Source organism: Dermacentor albipictus, chromosome 7 (assembly GCF_038994185.2).
Source record: "Dermacentor albipictus isolate Rhodes 1998 colony chromosome 7, USDA_Dalb.pri_finalv2, whole genome shotgun sequence".
NCBI lineage: Eukaryota > Metazoa > Arthropoda > Arachnida > Ixodida > Ixodidae > Dermacentor > Dermacentor albipictus.
In genome coordinates, this window is record NC_091827.1 from 113,335,146 (window position 1) to 113,343,827 (window position 8,682).

Below are 8,682 nucleotides of genomic sequence, written 5' to 3' on the forward strand. Positions count from 1 at the left end.
GCGTTACCTATGTCGCACTTGTCAATGTTGGACAGAAAGCACAAGTGCTGCTAAACCATTACATCAAGACATGGCGCAAGGGTTTGGTTCCACATAAATGTAAATGCAGGCACTTGGCTCCGCTTCTCATACGTGGCAAATCGCCGCTTGAGTGGTCATCGTACTGCCCCACCGCTCTGACCAGCTGCATCGTAAAAATAATGAAAAGAATGGTTTTGATGTGCCTGGAATGGTACCTGGAAAATTACAGAATGTACCCAGACGCTATAGTTGGCTTCCGGCGTGGGTGCTCCTCTATAAATGCTGTGATCGATGTGGTCACATTTGTTCAACATCAAAAACACCTCAAACAAATTATCGCAGGATGGTTGCTTGACATAAAAGGCGCATAATACAATGCAGCACATTCAACCATTTTAGACACTCTCATTGAACTTGCAATCCGCCGTTGTATTTTTCAGTGTGTATGTAGCTGTTTCACGGACAGACTTTTCTTCATAATTACGTAGGATGGCGCCACCACTCGCTGCCAAATATTCTGTGGAGTAACGCAACGCAACTATTCGAGCTAGTGCTCGTTTGCCTTGTCCGGTACTTGCCTAACCCAGTCCAAGTATCGATCTATGCTGACGACATCCGCATCTGGTTGTCGTACGTGACAAGAGTGCAGCTACGAGCAAGGCTACAAGAGGTAGCTACATGATCGTCTTCGTACTTGCGAAAATATAATTTAGAGTGTTCTTCAGAGGAACGCTGCCTTGTTGCATTGAAACGCAAGGCAGCGAGGCCTTACTTTGTGTGTTTCAATGAGCAGCAAATGCAAACGCAGGGAAACACCGCGTTTAGGGGTAGTTATCGACCGCAGCCTATCCTGGAGCACGCACGTTTGATATCCAAATAGGAGGTTAACTGCAATAGCACGCAATCTAAAACCTATTGGCGGAAAATTGTGGGGCACATATGTACAGTCAATGATGCAGCTTTATAATGCTTTGCTCCCTAGTTTAACAAGATACTGCCTCCCTGTTCGCGCTAGGCGACACCTGGAAAAAAAGAGCCTGGGTGCATTCTGGGGAATGCGAGTTCAAGCCATAAAGACGTGTATCGGTCTTCGGAATTATGCGTCTGCCGCGGCAACAACTGTCGTAGCGCAATATTAAACATCAATATCAACGTACATAGCCACTACTCTCAGGGAATATATTCTGCGCGCTGTGCCACTATCTTGTCACAGTCTTTTGTCTTTACCAGAGGAGATTTTAAGCACAACTTTCAGTCACACAATTGTCAGTCGAACCTCGTTGCCATCGAACTATGTACCTGCAGTAAGCCTATCTTGACCTATATGGGGTTTAAACAAACCTGCAATACGCCTCAATATCCCATGAATCATGAAGAAAGCTAAGATGCTGTCTTTTGTCCTGGAACAGGCCACATTTGGACATTTAAATTAGGTGCAGAGTCGGCGTCAACAATTTACACAGGCGGCTAAGTCACAGCTATAAGTTCAGTTGCCGCAGTGGTAGTAGTAGTAATATTATTTTGAGAATAAACTTCTTTATTCTCGAAGATACCGCGCTACGAAGACAAGGAATTCGCGGCTCTGATGATGAGACGTACAGATATAATGATGACATGAATCGATGATGGTATGTACAGATGAGGAAGATAAGATTCGAATAACTTGCCAAACTAAGTTCCCCCTCTAGCGGAAGCGGCCAGCCTCGCGGCGGAAGTGTGCTACGAAACGCGCCGTACATAGGGCTTCAAACAAGACACGTGCACAATCTCGGGCCCGCGACAACGACGGTCTGAGGTTATACAAAGAGGCGAAATGCGGTCATTAACAGGCGAAGTTCGTTCAAGAATCTGGTCGGGCCTAAGAAAACGACTGTGAATTTTTCCACATAAACCGGGGACACGTAGTACTTCGTCCCCAGGGCAGAAAATCGCACTGCAATGAGTGGAGTCGTAGCGGTGCTTGCCAGCATCTTGGGAGACACCGATGTTAATGCAGGCGAGGTAGCGAGGCGAGGATGACATGTATCTATGATGATATGTGGAGATGAGGAAGAGGAGTTGTGAATACTTTGCTCACAATATAAGCTTTATTTCTGTCAGCGGTCGATGGGTGGACGGTGGGTTCGTCGTCCAGTCCAGGGCTTCACTGGTCTCTGCGGCTCGCTGGACATGATCAAGAAGAATTTGCTGGCCCGTTAGATCTTCGCTAGCAAGCCAAACTACCCCCTACTTATTACTTGGCATTTGCGCCGTAAGGGGCGAAGGGCAATTTGGAGGCCGAAGTTTACACGTGCACGTTACGTGGGCAAGAGTTTGCCGCTGCCCGTAGGAAGGGCAGGTATCCCAACGGACTGCAGGGTGTATCTCACTAAGTATTTGGACGTGTGGATATGTATTTGTATGCATGCGGCTCCAGTCTTCGCATGTTGCCCCATAAGGTCGGGTTACTGGCAGCTGTACTTTTGTTTCTATGTTCTTTTGTTATCGAGGATGCCGTGCGGGTGAATGGGAGGTTCCTCGAAAGGACCGACCCGTCCTCGGATGCTTATTCCTCGAGCAGTTCAGTACGCCCTCTCGTTTCCCTCGAGGTGAGAGTGCACCGAGCACCACATTATCGCTTGTTGCCATTCTAGGTTGGAACCTGGCACTCTGTGAATTTTCTGTGGCACGATACCCGTCATGTATACACGGCATGCCGAGTGGCAGCCGGTCTTCAAAATACTAGGAAACTTCTGGGCAAAAATAAACGCGGAGAACGAGTTTTAACAATAAAGAAACACCGGGAAAAGTTTCGGCGATGTCAGTGGTGTTCGAAAGCACGATGGTTGTTTTGGCGGTGATGACGCTGTTGTATATAAATAAATAGTTAAATAAATTGCTCTTCAGTGCGTTTATATGGCCCACGCAAGTGATCCCAAACAATTTTAGTAGCACTTTGCAATATATAAAACGATGAAGGGGCACATGTAAACTAAATCACTCAAGTACTCGAGACTATGTACTCCAGCCTGTGCCCCAGCCACTTCGTTTAGCGCTGCGAGATTTAGTTTCTCGGCAATGCGTGCATGAGTTGCTGTTTACAACTCCGCAACGCTCAGTGAATCATGCGGTAGTACACAGCTTTAACTACGCATTGCTTCGTCTCCACTTTGCTCAAGTTGCTCATGCGGACTCACTACAAGGAACTGCGTTGATTTCAAATTTCAGATAATTCCGTGTCTCTCTCCCAAAGGCACGAGCAACGCGCAGTCAACGAAGCTCTAGAAGAACACAGAACACAAGTGGACGAACGCTCGCAGTCCAACGAAATACGCTCTGCAGACAATTTGTAGTATGTTGCTTTGTAGTCGAGTGAGTCTTCTACGTTTCGCTGCTGCCATGAGCGTTGTGCGCCAGCGTATTTGCATTAACGCAGTGCGTCTGTGTGTAAATTGTGAAGATAAATGTACCTGCGAAGAATTCACAAGAAGCGCTCAGCTACGACTCTCTAATCTACAAAGCAAAACTGGTTGTTCGTGTTCCACCTGTATTCTCACAAGTACCAATTGTGAAGGCAGGATAAACCAATCAAACAGCGCACTTGCGCGACCTTGCTGAACCACTATCGAATTTCCAGCGAATCTCTTTGCTTCGAACAAAGTTCTAGTCAGAAGATCAGTTTTTCCTAATTAAAGTCTATACTAGAAACCAATTCCTGTATATCGATGGGCCGTTTGAATCCTTGACAGCACATTCTTGAGCACCTTTCTTTTTGTGATCAAGACTCACCTTAACGCATATTGTATGGAGTGTATAATATGAGGGAGGTGAGACCTGTGTTGCATATCAATTCACGCAGTGTTTCGTGACATCTGCTGTCATGAAAGCTTTTAAGCAGAGCTTAAGCAATTCATACAGAGGCAGCAATTCAACCACAAATATTTTACTTTGCCATGAAATTGGATTTAAAATTCTCCCTACGTTTATTTGCTAAACTAGATCTCCGTTGTGCGCATAGTTCTGTCATGGCCGTGAAATAACTTGTGCGTTCTTCATAAAACACACTTATAATGATCCGGATCACTTGCATGCGAAAGTTATCCCTAAGAAAATTATTAGCGCACAAATGTTTTATTTCCACTACAAACTAGCCACATTCACCTGAATTTAAGTAAATATTAACAAGGTGTTTTTTTTTGTCAACTGAAGTCATGATGAGAACCTAATACGAAACTCCTATAACAAAGAAAGAAAGGGCAAAACAAAAGAAACGCTTATAATGACGCCAGGAGTCTTCAGCTTTCTTCACACGTTACGCTTTACATGACCCGTATTTCTACTACAGATAAACTTGGTGTAACCAAAATTTATCTCGGGACACTGTAAAGAAGGGCTGGTAACGCTTGTATGACACTTTCTAACACTTCTTTAAAACGCATTTGCGAAAATTTTTATTTCACATGCATTTACCGTCGCAAACAAACTTTACACAGCCTTTCGCCAGCTTTGGGTAAATCAAATTTTTGTAGGATTTGTATTTTTACCAAAGAAGGAAACAAAATTGTGCGCGATCGTGCAACAGTTCTGACACTACGGAGCACTTTAACACGTCATTTATAGCAAAGGCCTCAATAAACTCGGCTACTTTGAACGTTTCCTAGACCTCACGCATTATTTCACCCCATCTTTCAACAAACATAAACAAGATGAGTCACTGAGTTCACCGAGGACGCTGGGTCAAACTCGCCTGTCACCCAGAAGTTTCGAAAAGGCGCTACAATATTTTATGTGAAATACTTCTAAGTACGCTAAAAATGTTAAAACCTTGCGGCGCATTGCACTTTATTGCCTTTCATTTGCGCTAAACAAGCTTTACGTAATGAAAAGTTCTCTCGGGACACCACAAAATGTAGATGATAACGGCCTCGTGACACGAACACTTTCTTAAGAAATTTCTTGGAAAAAGTATATTTAATCAACACGTATATAACCTTACACACTGATTTGACATAACGGACGGTGCAGGTTCATTAAGTGAGATCTTTAAATTAGATTTGTTGTCAATAGTTATGCCTAGGCAGCAGCCTAAGTATCGTGCTACTCATAAAACAGCCGTAAAGCGTCGGAGCTCATATATAAGTAGTTTTTGACCAATTGACCAACATACCTTGGATGTCGCCTACATATTCCCCTAAACTGCGCCCTATCTTAATTTAAATAAATTAGGGGGTTTTTCATGCAAAACCCACTTCCTGTTTATGAGGCACGCCGTAGTGGAGGACTCCGGAAATTTTGACCACCTGGGGTTCTTAAATGTGCCCCTAAATCTAAGTACACGGGTGTTTTCGCATTTCACCCCCATCGAAATGCGGCCGCCATGGCCGGGATTTCAGCCCGCGACCACAGGCACAGCAGCCCCACACCATGACCACTGAGCAGCCACGGCGGGTGGGCCTTATTTTCCAAAATTATAAACAAGCCGCTTCTTTACGGAGGTCACTGAAGAAACCAACCACAAGCCTCGTATGGCGAATATAAATTAAAAAAAAAACGTTAGCGCTAAGTATTTACAACGCTTATGATTAAGGCAAGAACGTAGAAGTACTGCCACATATTACAAATACCATTTCGGCTGTGTTTATCCGAGTTACAAGTTGACGTATTGATCTCGTATATAAGATTGTGAGAAGAATTGTTGGGAAGGGCACTATTACGCTTTTGAAAATTGAAGAAGTAACTTTCTACAACTGCTGCAATTAGCAGACCGAAATCAAGCGTTTATCGTTTGTCAGCCACAATATGCTTCATAGTTCAGCAAAATACAAACTCCGTCTTTCAAACATTTGACATAGGAGACCGAGAAAAAGCAACCACATGCCTCTTGTGCGCATAAAAATTGGGTAGAACAGAATGCAGTAAGTGCTGTCCATGCAGGCAAATGAGCGACACAGTTCAATCTTCGGGTAGATATTGACCAGAGACCTGTGCCAGATTCCACTAAATATGGAATCTCTGCAGGTTGTTTTCCCTGGGAAGTGGTTCTTCGTGAACGTTTTATATACTGCGTGCGTATATAAAAAAAAGCTGGTTGAGTATTAATTTGGGATGCTTCTAATCAACCGAAAAACATTAACGTTTTCTGAAATATTGATCTTTCAATGACCGTAATTTCTGCTCAATACAAAATTTATCTGATACAGAGTTCTCGCTAAAATGTTCCAAAGCCAGTTGAACTCATGATTAAGAAAGGTTCACTCCTAATTAACATAAAAAATTAACAACAAAAGGGTATATAGACGTTTCGCCACCTATGCAGGCGGCATATTCATGTACACTGACAAAAACGACGGGAGGCCTGGTCTACTCGTCCCACACGTCCTCGTAAACGTCGGGTAGGGAACCATGGTTTGTGTTGCCCGCTGTTCGTCACGACGACTGAAGCAGGATTCCAGGGGTTTTCTCTTCCCACACTTTTGCTCTCGCACCTGCGCCTTCGCATTGTCAAGATCGAATCTATGCCCTGTAGTGCAGCAGTGATCGAGCTCGGTCTCAGAACGCGTTGCATGGGCCGCCTTGGCAACATCTCCTTTGTGTTCTTTTAATCTCGTTGCGATTTTTCTGCCCGTTTCGCCAACGTCAGTCGCGCCAGAAGTCCTGCATCGGGCTTCGTAGATGGCCCCACTCTCATCAACCGCAAGGGTGTAGCCTTCCAGTTTCGGGAACACATTGCCCAAGGTACAATGGCGTTTGAAAACGGTTTGGGATCCCAGCGGACGCAATGGTATCCGAACAGTGTCTTACACATAGATACAAAAGACGCTGCCCTCACTTTTATATCACTTCCCATGCTCCTCCGCATTCGCTTCTGGGTATCGTTAATAAATGTCCCCGGCTAATGGAGCCAGTTTAATGCGTCTAATACCTTTTCTACTTCTTGTCACCCTAACTGCTTCTTCTGACACACTACGTCACAGCGTGCTAGAAAGTTCTTACAACGGCGCGTTTTGTTCGGTCGCGTGACGAGAGCCAAAATATCAAAATTTGCCGCGTCACACTGTTTACGGTACACTGTCGTTTCCACACTACCAATACCGGCCCAGCGTACAAGCACATCCAGAAAAGGCAAGCCATTATCTCTGTTTCGTAAGCGAACTAAATGGCGCGGTGTACGCTGTTCAGCGCCGGTCATCCACGTGCCTACAATACATTTTCAACCAATGAGGTAGTGAGTTCAGCATCTGTGCGCCGACGTGCTCTATCACTAGGTTTGCCATGGTAAAGGAAACAGCACTTCCCATAGGGCACCCTTCAATTTGATGATAAATCATATTGGTGAAAATGGAGCAGGTTTGGTTCATGCAAAACAGCAACGAAATTACGATTTACTCCACCAACAAGCACTTACAATTTTCTAGATTGCAATATTCTCTTAAACGCGTCTCTGGGCCCTATAACGTAAAACTATTTCAATATGTTTCTATTCCAATCTCCTGACGTCAACGTTGCGTAACCACCGACGCAAGCACCGGGCGGTCACCCGCAGGGTTGTCTGAACAGACCAATCAAACACTATTCTTGTTCATAGGAGGTCACTTTTGTTTGCTTGAAAAACGAATAACATTGCCTACGCTGAGCGGCTTGTCGTATCTAATTGGCTGACAAGAGGCGAGGAGAACGCTTAAGTGGAGAGGGACCCGCTGGGGCAGAGCCAGTGCACTGAAAATCGATAACCGGATGAAGAGGGTGGTGCTGGCGTCTGCGATTGGTCGGCTTTCCCTTACTTAGCTTATGGTGGCTGGTCGAAAATCGCGGCGGCATGCAACGGAAGCTTAAGATTGACGCTAACAATGACCCTCAGCAAAGAAGAGTTGGCAGAATGAGGTGGTAAACGCGCCGAAAGTGCTCGAAAACGTTACACGGCCACGCAAGAAACTTTATTACACGCAAATACACCCATGCTCTCCGGCAGGTGCGAGTAGCCAGCGTCTCAGTGATCGGCGGCAGCCATCTTTTATTCCTTTCGGAATGGGGCAGCCTGCGGCTATTCCGAAGAAAATTCAGTTTTGTTCGGCATATTAATGCATCTTTATCGCGTACACGTCACTTTGACGCAGTGAGTTTGTGTGGTTTTGTGACGTCGCGTGACAGGCAGGTGAAGTGGGTGCAGCCCCAAAACTGTTTACCAATAGCCGACGGCTACTGGCGAAAAAAGGTGAAATCAGAAATAGCTGTTTTTCTTTTTTCTCTCAAATCATGCATAATCAGTGTGTTCACATCATATCAGAAAGAGAGATATCGCGGTTTTCGTGACGTCGCGTGACAGACAGGTGAAGTGGGGGTGGACGAAAAAAGTTTTTGACCAATCGTGGAGGACTGATTGCAGAATTGGAATAGAAAAGTTTGGAATAGTTTTACGTTATAGCGCCCTCTAGCACATTAATGGCCTGGCAAATAGGAACATTTGTAAACAAGAAAGTAACATCAAAAGACAGCATCACGTCATCATCATCAAGAGGCTGTACGGACGTCAATTGCAAGTAGTGACAGTTTCTAACTGACCTGGAGTTGCCTTGAGTTAAAGGGAAGCTGAAACACTTTTCGAAAAAAATTTGTTCCCTGCGGAATTCTACAGTTTTGAGTCCACTGAACACGAATATCTTGTTTAGAAAGGGCGGAAACAAA